The 19,672-nt window shown below is 36.4% G+C and overlaps 1 protein-coding gene across 3 annotated transcripts in view; it reads left to right on the forward strand.

Annotated features, from left to right (window-relative positions):
• LOC101150470 (hyaluronidase-4) overlaps nucleotides 1–19,672 on the forward strand; it is a 121,506-nt gene that overhangs the window by 52,684 nt on the left and 49,150 nt on the right. For 2 of the 3 annotated variants that reach the window (XM_055347351.2, XM_063708757.1), the window contains 2 exons: nucleotides 2,423–2,512; nucleotides 12,079–12,247. The exons of the other annotated variant lie outside the window; for it this stretch is intronic. The gene's annotated coding sequence lies outside the window, so the exon portion shown is untranslated. The remainder of the gene's footprint in view (nucleotides 1–2,422; nucleotides 2,513–12,078; nucleotides 12,248–19,672) is intronic. 3 annotated transcript variants of the gene reach the window in all.

The following is a 19,672-nucleotide window of genomic DNA, read 5'->3' on the forward strand; positions in this document are numbered from 1 at the left end:
AGTCAGTATAATGGAAGAATGATTTCCTTTCTTGTTGTATTACTTAGACAAATTGCAGAACATAAATGCCAGTATTGCTGAAACCTTCCTATAACGCAGGAAAGCTTACAGTGGCGTGACAATTTACTCATGGCAGTCTGTGAGCACTCCACCTTTGCACTGGATCTCTGACTCTCCATACCTTGTAGGGGAGAAAAGAATGCAGATTGCGCCATTGGTCATCCCCTTTATCTCCCATCTCTCCCTATTTCCTACTTCTTTGCTCTTGGCCTATATACATTAGCATAACATCCTCAGTTTCTTATCTTTATGAACTGTAATCTATATAGTCACCCAATTTGAAAGTCACTTGGCTGCCTCCCTTCTCCTCTTTCCATTATCCAATGGGTAACTAAAACTTATCCATCTTTATTTCCAAATAACTCTTCAATCTGTTCCCTCTGCTTTACAAGGATTTACATTGCCTTTGTTGAGGCATCATCATTTCTCACCGAACAATTTCTATCACCTCCTAATTGGTGTTCCTGCCTGTACTATCTTGACCTTCCCCTCTAATGCATTCTTCTTCTTCTTCTTTTTTTCTTTTTGAGATGGAGTCTCGTTCTGTCACCCAGGCTGGAGTGCAGTGGTATGATCTTGGCTCACTGCAACCTCCGTCTCCTGGGTTCAAGTGATTCTCCCACTTCAGCCTCCTGAGTAGCTGGGATTACAGGCGTGTGCCACCACGCCGGCTGATTTTTGTATTTTTAGTAGAGACAGGGTTTCACCATTTTGGTCAGGCTGGTCTCGAACTCCTGACCTCAGGTGATCCACCCGCCTCAGCCTCCCAAAGTGCTGGGATTACCCATCCTCCAATGCATTCTTTATATGCAAAAAGAAAAAAAATCAAAGTTGCAAATTTGTGTCTTTCCAGCACTAAATTTTTAACATTTATTTATGTATTTATTTATTTGAGATGGAGTCTCACCCTGTCACCCAAGCTGGAGTTTAGTCGCCAGGATCTCGGCTCACTGCAACCTCCACCTCCTGAATTCAAGAGACTCTCCTGCCTCAGCCTCCCGAGTAGCTGGGATTACAGGCAGGCACCACCATGCCTGGCTATTTTTGTATTTTTAGTAGAGATAGGGTTTCACCATCTTGGCCAGGCTGGTCTCGAACTACTCACCTTGAGTGATCTGTCTGCCTCGGGCTCCCAAATTGCTGAGATTACAGGCGTGAGCCACTGCGCCTGACCAGTTGTCTTAACACTTTAAAACAGCATTTTTCTCTTTGTATTTGGATTCTGTTTATACATAGAAATTCCTATGTTTTTACTTTCCAAATTCTGTGTGCTTTACCACAAGGAAGTGCTGGGAGTTCTCTGGATGGACAGTAATTTTGCCTGGATCTAAGTCTCTGCTCTTATTCTTCCTGTGGATATAAAACTCTGCTCTCTCTAGACTGTCTTGTGAATTCATACTCATTCTCAAGAGTCTACTGATTCTCATTCCCAAGAGTCATATGAAATTTAACGTGTTAAGGAAGCCTTCCCAGACTCTTCCATGAAGTATTAAGCACTTCTAAATTTATATATGCTTTGTGAGTGCTACTAATATAAAAATTATTATAGTCACTTGTTTATATGTCTGTCTCAACCATTAGACTAAAAAGCATTCCTTCAAGAACAGGAATTGAAATCTATTTCATTTTTATATTCTCAGTGTTTAGAATATTGCCTGGAACATTGTAAATATTTCTCAAATAAATCTAAGAATCCAAGGCAGTATCACCTTTTCCAATTCTGGTATAGTCTTTTGTTTTATTCTTTGTATGATAGCTTTATTTAAAAGAAATGCCTTTTTTCTGTGTATTAAAATTTATATTTTAATTGACATATACAATTGTAGTATGTATTTATCATATACAACATAATGTTTTGAGGTACATATACATTGTAGAATGGTTAAATCTAGCTAATTAACAAATTCATGACCTCACAGTTATTTTTATTTTAAGAACATTTAATATCCACTCTCTCAGCATTTTTCAAGAATACAATATGTTGTCATTACTGTGCTATACAATAGACACATGTATAGCATAGACACCATGCTATACAATAGATCTCTTGAACTTATTCCTCCTATCTAATTGTAATTATGTATTCTTTAACCAACGTCTCCTCAATCCCCTCTCCCTCCTAACCACCTCAGCCTCGGGTAATCACCATTCTACTATCTACTTCCATGAGATTAACTTTTTCAGATTCTATCTGAGTGAGATCATGCAGTATTTACCTTGTGGTACAGTCCTTTGTTTTGGAAACAAAGATATCGTTATTAACGTGTTCCTTACCACAGTTGAGGGGTTGAGTCTTATTATTGCATTATCACTGACAAAATTTGACTTGGTGGAAACTACTCCTGATACCTCTCTTTTCTAGGAGGACTTAGTGCATACAATTGGCGAAAGTGCCGCATTGGGCGCAGCAGGAGTAATATTGTGGGGAGGATATGAATATTCTGCTTCAAAGGTAAGCAATGATTTCTCTGTCAGCAACTTGAATATACTTTTGAGATTGGTTTAAAAACATTTTCTTTTTCGCATCGGAGTCAAATGGTTGCTGATTATCTGCTTACTTGACCTTAGTGAAATTCAAAAAGTACAGGGTCTAACATTGAGCACCTACTCCATACCAGCCATTGTGGTTAGTAGAAGGGTAGAAAGAGCACAATCATTCTAATCAGACAGCTAAGTGAGAAACTGATGTTTATGTCCTAGGGGTGTAATTTTGAGCATGCTAGTTAACATTTCTGAGTCTCAGCTTCTCCATCTAAAAAATTAGACTAAAATAAAACCTCGTCTGCAGGATTTGGTAGATTAAATGGCATAATATATATGTGACAAACAAAAAATAATACATTTTTAAAATGAATAATTATTTCATTTGCACTGAGGGCAGATTCTCCAAAAATGATAAATAATTCTTTTTTTTTTCTTTTTTTTTTTTGTGAGGCAGTCTCACTCTGTCACCCAGACTGGAGTGCAGTGGCGCAATCTTGGCTCACTGCAACCTCTGCCTCCTAGGTACAAGTGATTCTCATGACTCAGCCTCCTGACTAGCTGGGACTACAGGCATGTGCCACCATGTCTGACTTATTTTTTTGTATTTTTAGTAGAGACAGGGTTTCGTTATGTTGGCCAGGCTGGTCTCAAACTCCTGGCCTTAAGCTATCTGCCCGCCTCGGCCTCCTAAAGTGCTGGGATTACAGGCATGAGCCACTGTACCTGGCCCAAAAATGATTCTTTACTTTGCTGATTACCTATTATAGAAATGCATGTGGGAGAAAAATCTATTTGTATATAAAGGTTTATTAACAATCTACTCTGTTCTGGCTGGGCACGGTGGCTCACGCCTGTAATCCCTGTAATCCCAGCACTTTGGGAGGCCGAGGCAGGTGGATCACTTGAGGTCAGGAGTTCGAGACCAGCCTGACCAACATGGAGAAATCCCGTCTCTACTAAAAATACAAAATTAGCTGGATGTGGTGGTGCACACCTGTAATCCCAGCTACTCAGGAGGCTGAGGCAGGAGAATCGCTTGAACCTGGGATGCAGAGTTTGCGGTGAGCCAAGATTGCGCCATTGCGCCCCAGCTTGGGCAACAAGAGTGAAACTCCATGTCAAAAAAAAAAAAAATTACCAATCCCCCTTTTATTATAAGAACACTTAATATGAAATCTACCCTCTTAAATTTTGGAGTGCTTAATACATTATTAACCATAGACACTATGTTGTACAGGAGATCTCTCGAACTTGTTTATCTAGCGTAACTAAACTAGCATATCTCGGACTTATTTATCTAGCATAACTGAAATGTTACAACCTTTAAATAACAACTTCTCATTTCTCCCACCCTCAGCCCCTTACAACTATTACTGTGTTCTCTGCTTCTACGAGTTTGACTATTTTAGATACCTCATAAGTAGAATCATGTAGCATTTGTCCTTCTGTGACTGCCTTAGTTCACACAGAATAATGTCCCCCAGGTTCATCTGGTTGTCATAAATGACATTATTTCCTTCTTTTAAAAGGCTGACTAATATTTCATTGTATGTATATACCGAATTATCTTTATTCATTTATCTGTCAACAGACACTTGGATTGTTTCCATTTCTTGGCTATTGTGAATAGTGCTGCAATATACATGGGAATGCAGACACCTCTTTGAGATTGCAATTTCACTTCTTTTATATATCCAGAAGTATATATGCATATATACTGAATCATATAGTAGTTATAGTTAGAATTTTTTGAGGAATCTTCCATACTGTTTTCCATAGCTCTTGTACCATTTAACATTCCCATCAACAGGGTATGGGGGTTCCCATTTCTCTACAACTTCAACACTTGTTATCTTTTATTTTTTAAATAATACCCATCCTAACAGGTGTGAGGTGATAGCTCATTGTTTTGATTTACATTTCCCCGATAATTATAATTTTGAGCGTCTTTTCATATACCTGTTAGCTCTTTGTATGTCTTCTTTGGAGAAATGTTTGTTCAAGTCCTTTGCTTAATCTTTGATTGGGTTATATATATTTTTTGTTGAGTCATAGAAGTTCAGTATATATTTTGGATATTGACCTCTATCAGATATATGGTTTGGAAATATTTCTACTATTCTATAGGTTATCTTTTCATACTGCTGTTTCTTTTGCTGTGCAACAGCTTTTCAGTTTGATGCGTCCCATTTGTCCATGTTTATTTTTGTTGCCTGTCCTTTTGGTGTCATGTCTAAGGAATAATTGCCAAGACCAGTGTCAAGAAGCATTCTCCCTATGTTTTCTTCTAGGAGTTTTACAGTATTCGGTCTAATGTTAAATAAGTCTTTAGTCCAGTTTGAATTGACTTTTGTGTGTGGTATAAGATAGGGATCCAATTTCATTTCTGGGCCTACAGATATCTAGTTTTCCCAACTCCATCTCTTGAAGAGACTATCCTTTCTCTGTTGTGTTCTTGGAACTCTTGTCAAACATCAGTTGATCATATATGTGTAGGTTTACTTCTGGACAGTCTATTCTGTTCCTGTGACTTGTATATCTTCCTTTATACCAGAAACATAGTGTTTTAATTATTGTAGAATTGTAATATATTTTTAAATGAGGAAATATGAAGCCTCCAGTTTTGTTCTTCTTTCTCAAGGTTACTTTGGCTGTTCTGGGCCTTTTGTGGTTCCATATAAAGTTTAGTTTTTTGTTTTCTATTTCTGTAAAAAATGCCATTGGGATTTTGATGGGGATAGCCTCAAGCCTGCAGATCACTTTGGATACTATGGACATTTTAACAATATTAAGTTCTTCTATCCATAAACATAGGTTATCTTTTATTTATGTCTCCTTTAACGCCTTTTATCAATATTATGTAGTTTTTGATGTACAAGTCTTTCACTTTTTTGGTTAAGTTTATGCCTAAGTATTTTATTATTTTTAATGGTATTGTAAATGGAATTGTTTTCTTAGTTTCCTTTTCAGATGGCTCACTATTAATAGATGGAAATTCAACTAATTTTTGTATGTTGATTTTGTATCCTGCAACCTTACTGAATTTCTTTATTACTTATGACATTTTTTGTAGTTTTTAGGGTTTTCTATATATAGAACTATATCATCTGCAGCAAGAATAATTTTAAATTCAGATTCATTTTTATTTCTTGCCTAATTGCTCTAGCTAGGACTTCTAGTACTATGTTGAATAGAAGTGGTCAGAGTTGGCTGGATGAGATGGCTCATGCCTATAATCCCGGTACTTTGAGAATCTGAGGGAGGAAGGTTGCTTGAGGCCAGGAGTTCAAACCCAGCCTGGGCAACATAATGTGACCCCATCTCTACAAAAGGTAAAAAAGAAAAAACTAGCCAGGTGTGTTGGTGTGTGCTTGTAGTCCTAGCTTCTCAGGAGGCTACAGCAGGAGGATGACTTGAACCCAGGAGTTCAAAGCTGTAGTGAGCTATGATTGTGCTACTGCACTTCAGCCTGGGTGACAGACTCCATCTGTTAAAGAAAAATAATTAAATTAAAATGAATAAAAGAGAAGTGATTAGAGTGAGTATCCTTGTGTTATTTCTGATGTTAGAGAAAAAGCTTTCAACTTTTCATCATTGACTATGATGTTAGCTATGGGCTTGTCATATGTGGCCTTTATATGTTATGGCACATTCTTTCTACACCTATTGTTTTAAGAGTTTTTACTGTGAAGGGGTGTTAAATTTTTAAAAAGTGCTTTTTCTGCTTCTAGTAAGATGATCATAGGATTTTTATTTTTCATTCTGTTTATGTGGTATATCACATTTATTGATTTGTGTGTGTTGAATCATCCTTGCATCCCAGGAATAAATCCTACTTGATCATGGTGTATGGTACTTTTAATGTGCTATTGAATTGGGGTTGCTATTATTTTGTTGAGGATTTTTGCATCCAGTTGCATCAGGGATATTGGCTGATAATTTTCTTTTCTTACAGCATCTTTGCCTTGCTTTGGTATCAGGGTAATGCTGGCATCATAAAGTGAGTTTGAAAGTGTTTCCTTTCCTTCAATATTTTTGAAGAGTTCGAGAAAGATTAGCATTTTTTTTTAATGTTTGGCACAATTCACTGGTGAAGTTTTCAGGTCCAGGGCTCTTCTTTGTTGGGAAGTTTTGGATTAATGATTCAGTCTCCATGTTCGTTATTGGTCTATTCAGATATTCTATTTGTTTTTTTCATTTTTAGTTCTAGAAGTTATATATATATATACACACACATATATATTTATATATATACACATATATATTTTATATATATATACACACACATATATTTATATATATACACATATATATTTTATATATATACACACACACATATATATTTATATATATATGAATTTATTCATTTATTCTAGGTTATCCCAAGTTACCTAGATAGTACACACAAAATAACTCTATTAATTTTCACAAAATAACTACTACTTTTCTAAAGCTGCCTTTGAGTATGGTCATCCATCCCACTGCTTAAGTGAAAATTCTGAGACCACAGCTCTTCCTCACTTCCAGGCATTAACAAACAGTCTCATTTTCAGGAATTAAAATGTCTAGTCTTATAAAATATAAAAATAGCAATCTTTTTTCATTCAGTGTGACACAAATTAGGATGTCAGCATTGTTAAGAACAGGAGTCCTGTGATGAGACTGCATGAGTTTCAATGCTCACTTTTTGTCACCTACTAGCTGTATGACCTTGATCAAGTAATTGACTTTTCAATTTCTTTATCTATACAATGAAAGAAATAATAGTATCTCTCCTATAGGACTTTTATGAGAATTACACTATTGATATATGTAAAGCACTTAAAACTGTACATGGCAGATGGCAAGTGCCACGTAAGTGTTGATTATTACTTCTTACCTCTCTTCCTCACACACCAGGCTTGGATCTGAGGTGTGGAGAAGAGGGGTATGGTGAGTTCTTTTGTTCAGCTAATTCAAAGATGGGTTGAGAAGATGGGGATGAGGATGAGAAAAGGTGGCAATATAATTTTTTTAAATTTAATGACATTAGTAATTATCTTTCCTGCTGAAAGCCTTTTGATACGGCTGCCATTTAGTGGCTGACTTTTTCTTACATGAAGCGCTGCTGCAATTTGGTTACAGGAAACCCCCTTCTCCCCACAACTCTCACCACCACCTCCTTCACCCCCGCACATGACACCATTCTCTGCTTTGAACAATGCAGGCTTTAGCTACCACCTTGAAACTTCCCCTTTACTTCTTCCCCAGAAGTACCTCCTACATTCCCTTTGCCCTTGGACTTTTCAGGAAGATGCATGCCTGGCTACCTCTGTAAAATCCACTTGGATCATGAAAATACTCCTATACCCTTGTTCTGTTAAATTACATGAAGGCAGGCCACTCCCACTGCTGTCATCTCTCCTCAGTGTCTTTATTCCAAGAACCTGTAGCAGAGCTTTGCACATAATAATGTGTGCTGAATAAATATTTGCAGAGTGAATAAATAAACATGTCAGCCTCCAAGCTCCCAGTAGTTCCCGTGGGGTTCTATGACAGTGCTCTCTACTTCAAATTCCTTTCACAGAATATTCCTTCTGCCCTGATAATTTTTAGCCATTTATATATGCTGGAGATGGGTAAATGTCTCTAACTCCTTAGTTGTCAACCCCACTGTCTTCAGCTTTGGGTTTCAGGTGAAATCTCTCTTTCTCTCTCTCTCTCTCTCTATATATATATATATCTATGATAAATCTATGTATATAAAATATATTTAGATTTTTATAAATTATATGTAAAGTTCCTGTCTTTTTTTTAACCACGTTACATATAAATGGCGTAACAGGTTTCCCCTAATTGAAGCATGTATTTGGGATGGTCTGATTAAATCCAAGCTGTCACATAGACAAAATTCTCTTTTAGATTCCTGATGTAAATCTTTAAATACAGATCATCTTTCCTTAGAGCAGCTGAAATAGCCATGTAATCACATCCAAGAGGCTGACAAATCCAACTCTAGAAGCAATAATTAAGGTTGATACAATCAAAACTTTCATAGTAAAATAGAAGAGGAGGTAGTGATATGGAAAGACAATGGGTTATAAAGAATCTGGCTTTTCCCAAAGAGATATCTGGTCTTTGTCCTTGGCTTCTGGGTGGTAATCTGGGGATATCTTTGTTTAGGGTGGATATAGTCACACCTAATAGTTTTATGATAAGGGCTGACTATGCCTCAAGAATCAACCATGTCACAAAGGGTGAAACAATGGGTAGATGCTTAAAGCTATGCATTATCAATGAGTTGGAGCTTGAGTTGAACCACTTAGTCAATCAATCAATCATGTCTCTTCCTTTTTTGATTAGTTAGGCTTGTCAGATATAAATGTTTGATGGTTTTCTTTTTTTGAAAACCTATTCTTTATCAATTCAATTTTCTAATTCATAAATTTATACTTTTAACTTTATTATTTCTTTTCATGAGATTGCTTTCTAAAAAATTATTTTTCTAATTTCTTGAATGCTTGTTAAATTTATTATTTTATTCCTCTATATTAAATAATCAAAACTATTGCAATAAAAAGTGTTACTTTTGCATCTAGTATTAGCATGCTTTAAAATGTTAGGACATTTTTTTCAGATCCAAAGACAGAGTAGAAGACAAACTTCCACAAAAAGGTGCACATTTCTTTGGATAAAGATTTAAAATTAGAAGCTAATTTTATATATTTAGCTAACGCTCCAGATACACTGAAAGTCAAGAAAGTTTGCCATATGGGTAGAATGTCACTTGCTGGGTTCTGGGAAATTGGTGACCAGCTTCTGATAATGAGATAGAGATAGGAAATGCACTGATTCAATGCAGCAGGTAGCAACTAAGGTGGAGCTTCTAAGAGTGGAAAAATGACTGAGAAGATGCAGAGAGTTGGGGGAACAGGAAGCATGGAAAAAAGCGTAAGTGGAAAGCAAGCCACTCAGTACCCCATCAGCTACCAGTACACACTGCTGTATAGCTGAATGGGAGTCCAGGTGAAAGCCAATGCCAAAATGCCTTGTTTCTGGTTTGATAATTGGATTGCCCAGTAAACAAAAGCACTTATGACTAGGCATTGACATTGAAAATTACTTTGGATGTATTAACACATTTTAACATGTAGTATTCCAGTTGCTTTTATTTTTCTAATTAATTTGAAATTGTAATTTTAAAAATTTCCTTTTGGACCAAATTGCTACTTGGGAGGATATTTTTAATCTGTAAAAAACTAGGATTTTTGTGTCTACTTCTTTTATTATTGATTCCTATTTCACTTAATTATAGAGAGAAATATATGTATGCTTACTGTGTTTAGAACAGATTGTGGAGACTAGTTGGGAGGCAATCATCCAGGCAAGAGCTAGTAGTGACCTGAAACAGAATGGTAGCAAGGGTTGAATTCTGGATATATTTCGAAGGTAGACTGAAAAGGACTTGCTGATGGATTAACTGTAAGGGGAAAAAGGAGTGATGAATAACTCCAAGGTTTTGCTCCTGAGGCACTGGAAAGAGGGAGTTGGCTTATGCTGAGATGGGGAAGTCTGGGAAGAGGGTCAGATTATGTTGGAGTACGTTAAGTTTGAAATGCTTGTACGACATCCAGGTAGAGATGTCAAGTAAATTGGTGGGTATATAATCAATTCAGGGATAAGGTCTGGGTGGTACACATTTGGGAGTTGTATTTAAAGTAATGAGATGGGGTGAGCTTATCCAGTGAAATAGTACAGCTATAGAAGAGAAGAAGTCTAATATTTAAGCCAGGGGCACTTCAGTGTTAAATGTAGGAAAGATGAACAGGAGCCAGTAAAGAAGACTGAGAAGGAACATCTAGTGAGGTTGGGGATAAAACAGGGATGTGATGTTCTGGAAGCTAAGTGAAGAAGGTATTTCAAGGAGGGCGGCTGCAACAGAACAGGGAATGCTCAAGTTGAAGTTGATTATATTTGCCAGTGTTCTATGTTGTCTTCATTTGACTCCTGCTGACCTTTGTCTTTCTTGGTTGCTTTTTCGTCCTTCCTCTTTTTCCTTCCCAACTGCCGTTTTCCCCTTCCTTCTTTCCTTTGCTTCAATTGTTTGCCTGTTTTATTTTATTGTGTCTTTCTTAGAAACCTCCTCAGATGCCTCAGACAAGGAGTCTTGTCCTGACTAAAAACAGCATGTGTTTCTAAACATAGTATGAGACTGCCTCCGATTGAATGTGCCTGTAACAAATAATATTGCTTACATGATCTTCAGAATTTGCTATTGCCAAAGTGCTGGCCTTGTTCAACTACCTGTCAATTAAGAGCTTTATTCTGCCTTATGACTTTCAATTTGAATCTCCCAAATCTTTACCAGATGGAGTCACAGTTCTGGGGCCTCCTTTTACTGAGAAAATATCCCACTGTTCTAAGCTTAATTGGTTTTTAATTATGAATTAGTTTTAATATTGATAAAATAAATAATTAAATGCTAATAGAAAACTCAATTTATGTTATTAATTAATCTACTAGAATTTTTCCATGGTCCTACCTGTATGGATCAAGACAGACATTTATCAAGATTCCTGCCAGGCTCTTCTGGATTAGCTGATAATATCATTTCAATTAGGTTTGCCCATCCTAGCTGCACAATGTGATCATTAATCTGTAGAAATGTGTCCTAGAGTTAAAGCCCAATGCTATGGACACACCAATGAAATACCCAATGGTAGACTTGTGGGAAGACATTCTTACCTACTATCATTGGACCCTATATACAATGTACAAGTAACACTAGCATTTGGTGTAAATAATGATCTTTTATATTCTACCTCCTAAAAACTGACTGATGGACAAGTAAAGTATGTTATATTTATATTATGAAATACTGAACAGCAATTAAAATGGAAAAATGCTACATGTATCAACATAAAAAATGCAAAATGTTAAGTTCAAAAAGCAAATTGCAAAAATATCCTACATGATTATATATACGTCAATGTTTAAAAAGCACAAAATAATACTCCCTCTTGTTCATAATTGCACACACACACACACACACACACACACACCTCTAAAAACGTGGATGAGAACTCATCAACTTTAGGAGAATTGTTATCTCTTCAGAGGTAGGGAAAAGAATAGGATGACTTGGTAGTTTTTGAAAAGTCTGACCTAATGTTAAACTATATTGAGTATCAACATTGAAAATGTTTCACAATTAAAGTTCAGTTTTAAGAAACCATCCCCATATTAATGATATCTTTTAGAAGTATCACTACAAATATATCTTTACATTAAGGAACAGTCTTTACTGGGACACTGTGAGATCATCTTCACCTGGAAATGATACAAATTTGGTTGGGTCATAGTCTTCCCAATTAAAGGCATGGCTCATTACTCACATGACCCTATAAAGGCTTAGTCCCTCCTTTAAATAGCTAATCCACACAAATGCTCCTCCTCCTCAGCCTTACCAAATACAAAACTTTAGGCATTAATACTGCCTGGATTATGGAATCACACTTTGAGAGTGCTTTAAGTAGATTTCTGTTTTTCCTACAGGAGAACTGCTTATCTGTGCAGCAATCTATCCAAGGGCCTTTGGGCCATTATGCTGTGAATGTGACTTCTGCAGCCAAGCTCTGCAGTCAGAGTCTATGTAACAGTCATGGAAGATGTATTTGAGAAACACCTGAGTCTTCCTTCTATCTGCATATGCCTGAAAGCAGTGGTAAGAAATATGTTCTAAACAAGAGTTTCAGATTCATCATTTCTGAAAATAATAAACAGAAGACAATAACAGACATGAAGAATGGATTTGTGTGTCACTGCTATTACGGCTGGCGTGGACCGTCTTGTCACGATCACTCTTCAGATCTCCTAAGAGTGATGAATAAGGCTCCTACTGTTAACTTCAATTTATTAGTTTTTCTCAGTATGGCTTCTTCTGTGATTCTGCTAAAAAAAATTTTAGCCCTTGATACAATGCCAATTTTTCCTTGAAATACCAAACAGTAGCAAGTGTTGATTTTTTTTCAACCTCAAGCCTCTCCCAAAATATGTATTGACTTTAAAGTAAAAAGTAAAAATAAAAAAGTTAGTCGTTGATGCCACTCATTGATATAGCAATTATTTACTGGGTGTTTACCTCATGCAAGGCAATAGGGAAAAGAAAGTGAATATACCTGCTCTCAGGGAGCTTAAATACTTGTGGGAAAATGAACAATGATAAATAAGCAATAAACAAGCCTGGACAACATAGCAAGATCCCATCTCTACAAAAAATGTAAAAAATAGCTGAGTGTGGTGGTGTGGACTGTAGTCCCAGCAACTTCAGCCTGAGGTGGGAGGATCATTGAGCCCAGGAGTTCAAAGCTGTGGTAAGCTATGATTGTGTGACTGCACTGCAGTCTGAGTGACAAAGTGAGACCCCGTCTCAAAAAAATTTTTTTAAAGACCCAATAAACTAACAAGCACACATATATTTGGTGGCTGCAAGTGCTCTGGAGAATAACAATGAGGGGTAAAATGATTAGGGAGTGTGAGAGAACACTGGAAATGTAAGAGAGTCAAAGCCTCTCTGATGAGATGTCTTGAAGGCAGGAGCAGGTCACAAATAGATCCGAGGAAATGCGTTCTTGGAATAGGGAATAGCAAATGCAGAAGCAAATCGCTGTGTGCACTCCAGTAATTGGGGATCCCTAAATATTACAAGTGATCATTTTCTCAAGTTAAAAACAGATCATGAAAAGCATTCAGGTTTTGTCATAGTTTATTTTAACTTGAATAATTTTGGACTTCCAGACTGTAATACTTTGTCAACTGTCTCATAAAAATGAGTATCATCAATTATGTCTTATGCTGAGATGAACAGTTTTTTCTAAAATAAAAAATCAAAATTTAAACTCTTCCTATGCCTATGATAATTCCAAGAGAAATTAGTAAAAGGTACACTTGTAAGCAAAATATCTTATAAATACCACAAATCACTTTAGCAAATAAAACCTATCTTCTAAGATGAGAGGTAATATCTGTTAGAAACCCAAAGAGGGCTTATTTCTGTCCTGAATAACCTGAAAAATGACACTTTTGTCTACTCTATAGGGCAGTATTGTTTCTTACCTCGCATTATTGTTAGAAAACAACAACAACAACACAGCACTCTTTATCTGGACATAAATTTTTTCATGGGACACCTGTTTTTCCCAGTCTCTTACTATTCCATACAACCCACAATTTTCTGAATCAGAAGGAATTTATGTCTTCATTTCACAAGCAGTATGTTATAATCAGTCTTTCTGGTCCTTAGTAGATTCATGTCATGGCTATTTTTATATTGGAGACATTCTTTACAAAGTCTTTTGACTTTATCTTCTAATTTAGACTCTCATCTTTGTCTCAAGATAATTTGCTTTCAATTTTTTTTTTTCAAATAGTTAGCTAATTTTCACTGTTCAGTTATAAAATTACTATTAGATAGATCTTGGCTTTTCTACATCTGAACCCTGTGTTGCTTTCCTCTCACATTTCTAAGTCTTTGTCTTTTTTGCCTCATATTATGGATTTGCTAACCTCTTTTTCTAGAATACTAGTTTGTTCTGCACTTTCAATGGTTTGGCAATGGTTTATTAGTCCCCACCAAAGCTCACATTGAAATTTGATCCCAAATGTGGTGGTATTAGGAGGTGAGACCTAATGGGAGGTGTTTGGATCATGGAAATGGATCCCTCATAAAGGGCTTAGTGGCATTGTTGTGGTACTGAGTTCTTGCTCTGGCAAGACTGGATTAGTTCTCATGGGAATGAGTGAGTTCCCTTGTCTATGGGTTGTTATAAAGCCAGGCTACCCCTTAATCTGCTTCCCCTTTGACCTTCTCTGCCATGCTGTGATGCAGCATGAAAGCCCTCACCAGAAGCCAGGGCCATGATCTTGAACTTCCCAGCCTGCATCTTTTCTTTATAAATTACCCAGCCTCAGGTATTTGACTATAGCAATGCTAAATGAACTGAGACACCACCATATTTTGATATTTGTTTTAATTTCAGAGAACCCTTTTTTGTGTGTAATATGATTGCTCCTTTGTTATAGTACTCTTGTTTTGGTTTGGTTCAACAACTTCTTAAATCTCTCTGAGGCTGTTAATTAGATTATTGAAAATTGTTTCTATTGTTATACATTTTATTCTATTCCATTTCCTTTGAGAATAGAATGTTCCCTTTGTTAATTTCCTTTATACTTTTGGTCTGTATCAAATGTTTTGTGATCTTTGGTCATCTGTTTATATTTACAAAGGACCAGAGTAATTGAAAAATCTGTCATAGGGATTTCTGCACCCCTCCCCATGCGTTTGTTGGGCATATTTACTCAACAGGATTATTTCATTGAATGAAAGGATGGACTGTAGATTCTGAAAGTGGTTGGGACATATTGACAAGTGAGAGTGCATCTGTAGCAGATGAGTAGAAACCAGGCAGGTTAGTAGAACCCCTCATAATTATCAAAATAAGTAGAAAATTATCATGGAAAAGGAGTGTAATTCTTTCCTGGGATGAGCAGCCTTTCCTTTTTTTTTTTCCCTTCCATGCCCACTGGAAAGATCCAGATATATTCATTTTAGGTCTGCTTTTATATTTGGTTCAACATGTAAACTCTGAACCTGTGTAGGAAGTGCTTTCTCTTTACTTAAATGTCTTGGGGTCAAATGTCTCTACTGCTTGCCATTCTACGCATTCTGGTAAGTTAAATAGTGGAACTGGTTCTGCTGTGTTGAAATAAATATTTTCCTTGATGTGATAATTTGTCCTCCACCCATTTCCATTTTTTCAATATTAGAATTTCTAATGGAAGGAATAGCTCATATATCTAAAGTAACTCTCTTTTTCTTTCTTAAAATTTTTTTTATTTCCATAGGTTTTTGGGGAACAGGTGGTATTTGGTTACATGAGTTAAGTTCTTTAGTGGTGATTGTGAGATTTTGGTGCTGCCATCACCCGAGCAGTAATCACTGAACCCGATTTGTAGTCTTTTATCCCTGATCCCCTTTTCACCCTTTCCCCCTGAGTCCCCAAAGTCTATTGTGTCATTCTTTTTTTTTTTTTTTTTTTTTGAGACAGAGTCTCGCTCTGTTGCTCAGGCTGGAGTGCAGTGGTGCCATCTCGGCTCACAGCAAGCTCCACCTCCCGGGTTCACATTATTCTCCTGCCTCAGCCTCCCGAATAACTGGGACTACAGGTGCCCACCACCATGCCTGGCTAATTTTTTTTGTATTTTTAGTAGAGACGGGGTTTCACTGTATTAGCCAGGATGGTCTCGATCTCCAGACCTCATGATCTGCTTGCTTCGGCCCCCCCAGGCGTGAGCCACCGTGCCCAGCCTTTTGTGTCATTCTTATACCTTTGCATACTCATAGCTCAGTTCCCACTTATGAGTGACAACATACATGTTTGGCTTTCCATTCCTGAGTTATTTCACTTAGAATAATAGTCTCTAATCCCATCCAGGTTGTTGCGAATGCCATTAGTTCATTCCTTTTTAAGGCTGAATATTCCTTCATATATAAATACCACAATTTCTTTATCCACTTGTTGATTGATGGGCTTTTGGGTTGGTTCCACATATTTGCAATTGTGAATTGTGCTCCTCTAAACATGCATGTGCAATGACTTCTTTTCCTCTGGATAGATCCCCAGCGTTGGGGTTGCTGGAACAAATGGTAGTTCTACTTTTATTCTTTAAGGAATCTCCACACTGCTTTCCATAGTGATTGTACTAGGTTACATTCCCACCAGCAGTGTGGAAGTGTTCCCGTTCACTACACCCACATGGACATCTATTATTTTTTGATTTTTTGGTTATGGCCATTCTTGCAGGAGTAAGGTGGTATCACATAGTGGTTTTGATTTGCATTTCCCTCATCATTAGTGATATTGAACATTTTTTCATATGTTTGATGGCCCGTGTATATCTTCTTTTGATAATTTTCTATTCATGTCCTTAGCCCACTTTTTGATGAGATTGTTTGTTTTTTTCTTGCTAATTTTTTTGAGTTTGTTGTAGATTCTGGATATTAGTCCTTTGTCTGATGTATAGATTTTTAAGATTTTCTCCCACTCTGTGGGTTGTCTGTTTACTCTGCTGACTGTTCCATTTGCCACGCAAAATCTCTTTAGTTTAATTAAGTTCCACCTATTTATCTTTTTATTCATGCATTTGCTTTTGAGTTCTTGGTCATGAAATCCTTGCTAAGTCAATGTCTAGGAGGATTTTTCCAATGTTATCTTCTGGAATTTTTATAGTTTCACATCTTAGATTTAAGTTCTTGATTCTTCATCTTGAGTTGATTTTTGTATAATGTGAGGGATGAGGGTACAGTTTTATTTTCCTACTTGTGACTTGCCAATTATCCCAGCATCATTTGTTGAAAAGGGTGTCCTTTCCCCACTTCATGTTTTTGTTTGCTTTGTTGAAGATCAGCTGACTGTAAGTATTTGGGTTTATTTCTGAGTTCTCTATTCTGTTTGATTGGTCTGTGTGCCTATTTTTATATCAGTATTATGCTGTTTTGGTGACGATGGCCTTATAGTATAGTTTGAAATCAGGTAGTGTGATGCTCCAGGTTTGTTCTTTTTGCTTAGTCTTGCTTTGGCTATGTGGGCTCTTTTTTGGTTCCGTAGGAATTTTAGGATTGTTTTTTTCTAGTTCTATGAAGAATCATGGTGGTATTTTGATAGGGATTGCATTGAATTTGTAGATTGCTTTTGGCAGTATGGTCATTTTCACAATATTGATTATACCCATCCATGAGCATGGGATGTGTTTCTTTTTGTTTGTGGCATCTATGATTTCTTTCAGCAGTGTTTTGTAATTTTCCTTGTAGAGGTCTTTCACCTCCTTAGTTAGATATATTTCTAAGTATTTTAGTTTTTTTTGCAGTTATTGTAAAAGGGGTTGAGTTCTTGATTGGATTCTCAGCTTGGTTGCTGTTGGTTTATACAAGAGCCACTGATTTGTGTACATTAATTTTGTATCCAGAAACTTTGCTGAATTCTTTTAACAGCTCTAGGAGATTTTTGGAGGATTCTTTAGGATTTTCTAGGCATGCAATCATATCATCAGAAAACAGTGACATTGACTTCCTCTTTACCGATTTGGATGTTATTTCTTTCTCTTGTCTGATTGCTCTGGCTAAGACTTCCAGTACTATGTTGAAGAGAAATGGTGAGAGTGGGCATCCTTGTCTTGTTCCAATTCTCAGAGGGAATGCTTTCAGCTTTTCCCCATTCAGTATTATGTTGGCTGTGGGTTTGTCATAGATAGCTTTTATTGCATTGAGGTATGTCCCTTATATGCTGATTTTGCTGAGAGTTTTAATCATAAAGGGACAATGGATTTTGTCAAATGCTTTTTCTGCATCTATTGAGATGATCATGTGATTTTTGTTTTTAATTCTGTTTGTGTGGTGTATCACATTTATTGACTTGCATATGTTAAACCATCCCTGCATCCCTGCTATGAAACCCACTTGATCATGGTGGATTGTCTTTTTGGTATGTTGTTGGGTTCAGTTAACTAGTATTTTGTTAAGGATTTTTGTATCTATGCTCATCAGTAATATTGGTCTGTAGTTTGTTTTTTTTTGGTTATGTCCTTTCATGGTTTTGGGATTAGGGTGATACTGGCTTCATAGAATGATTTAGGGAGGAATCTCTCTTTCTCTATCTTGTGGAATAGTGTCAGTAGGTTTGGTACCACTTCTTCGAATGTCTTATAGAATTCAGCTGTGAATCTGTCTGGTCCTGGACTTTTTCATTGGTAATATTTTTTGTTACCATTTCAATCTCTCTGTTTGTTATTGGTCTGTTCAGGGTATCTAATTCTTCCTGATTTAAGCTAGGAGGGTGGTTATTTTTCCAGGAATTTATCCATCTCCTTTAGGTTTTATAGTTTACGCATGTAAAGGTGTTCATAGTAGCCTTGAAATGATCTTTTATATTTCAGTGGTGTCAGTTGTAGTATCTCCTGTTTTGTTTCTAATTGAGCTTATTTGGATTTTCTGTATTCTTTTCTCGATAATCTTGCTAATGGTCTATCAATTTTACTTATCTTTTCAAAGAAGCAGGTTTTATTTCATTTATCTTTTGGATTTTTTTGTTTCAATTTTATTTAGTTCTGCTCTGATCTTGGTTATTTCCTTTATTCTACTGGGTTTGGGTCTGATTTGTTCTTATTTCTCTAGTTCCTTGCAGTGTGACCTTAGATTGTCTATTTATGCTTTTTCAGACTTTTTGATATAGACATTTAGGGCTACGAACTTTCCTCTTAGCATTGCCTTTGCTGTATCCCAGAGGTTTTAATAGGTTGTGTCACTATTGCCATTCGGTTCAAAAATTTTTTAAATTTCCTTCTTTATTTCACTGTTGACCCAATGATCATTCAGGAGTAGGTTTAATTTCCATGTATTTGCATGGTTTTAAAGATTCCTTTTTGGAGTTGATTTCCAGTTTTATTCCACTGTGCTCTGAGACACTACTTGATATGATTTCAATTTTCTTAAATTTACTGAGACTTGTTTCATGGCCTATCATATGGTCTATATTGGAGAACATTCCATGTGCTGATAAATAGACTATATATTCTGTGGTTGTTGGGTAGAATATTCAGTAAATATCTTTTAAGTCCATTTGTTCCAAGGTATAGTTTATATCCACTGTTTCTTTGTTGACTTTCTTCTTGATGACCTGTCTAGTGCTGTCAGTGGAGTATTGAATTCCCCCACCATTATTATTGTGTTGCTGTTTATCTAATTTCTTAGGTCTAGTAGTAATTGTTTTATAAATTTGGGAGCTCCAGTGTTAGGTGCATATATATTCAGGATTGTGATATTTTCCTGTTGTAGAAGGCCTTTTATTACTACATCATGTCCTTCTTTGTCTTTTTTAACCGCTGTTGCTTTAAAGTTTGTTTTGTCTGATATAAGGATAGCTACTCCTGCTCACTTTTAGTGTCCATTTGCATGGAATATCTTTTTCCACCCTTCTACCTTAAGTTTATATGAGTCCTTATGTGTTAGGTGAGTCCTGAAGGCAGCAGATAGTTGGTTGGTAAAATCTTATCTATTCTGCAATTCTGTATCTTTTAAGTGGAGCATTTAGGCCAT

This window comes from Gorilla gorilla, chromosome 6 (assembly GCF_029281585.2).
Source record: "Gorilla gorilla gorilla isolate KB3781 chromosome 6, NHGRI_mGorGor1-v2.1_pri, whole genome shotgun sequence".
In the NCBI taxonomy this organism is placed as follows: Eukaryota; Metazoa; Chordata; class Mammalia; order Primates; family Hominidae; genus Gorilla; species Gorilla gorilla.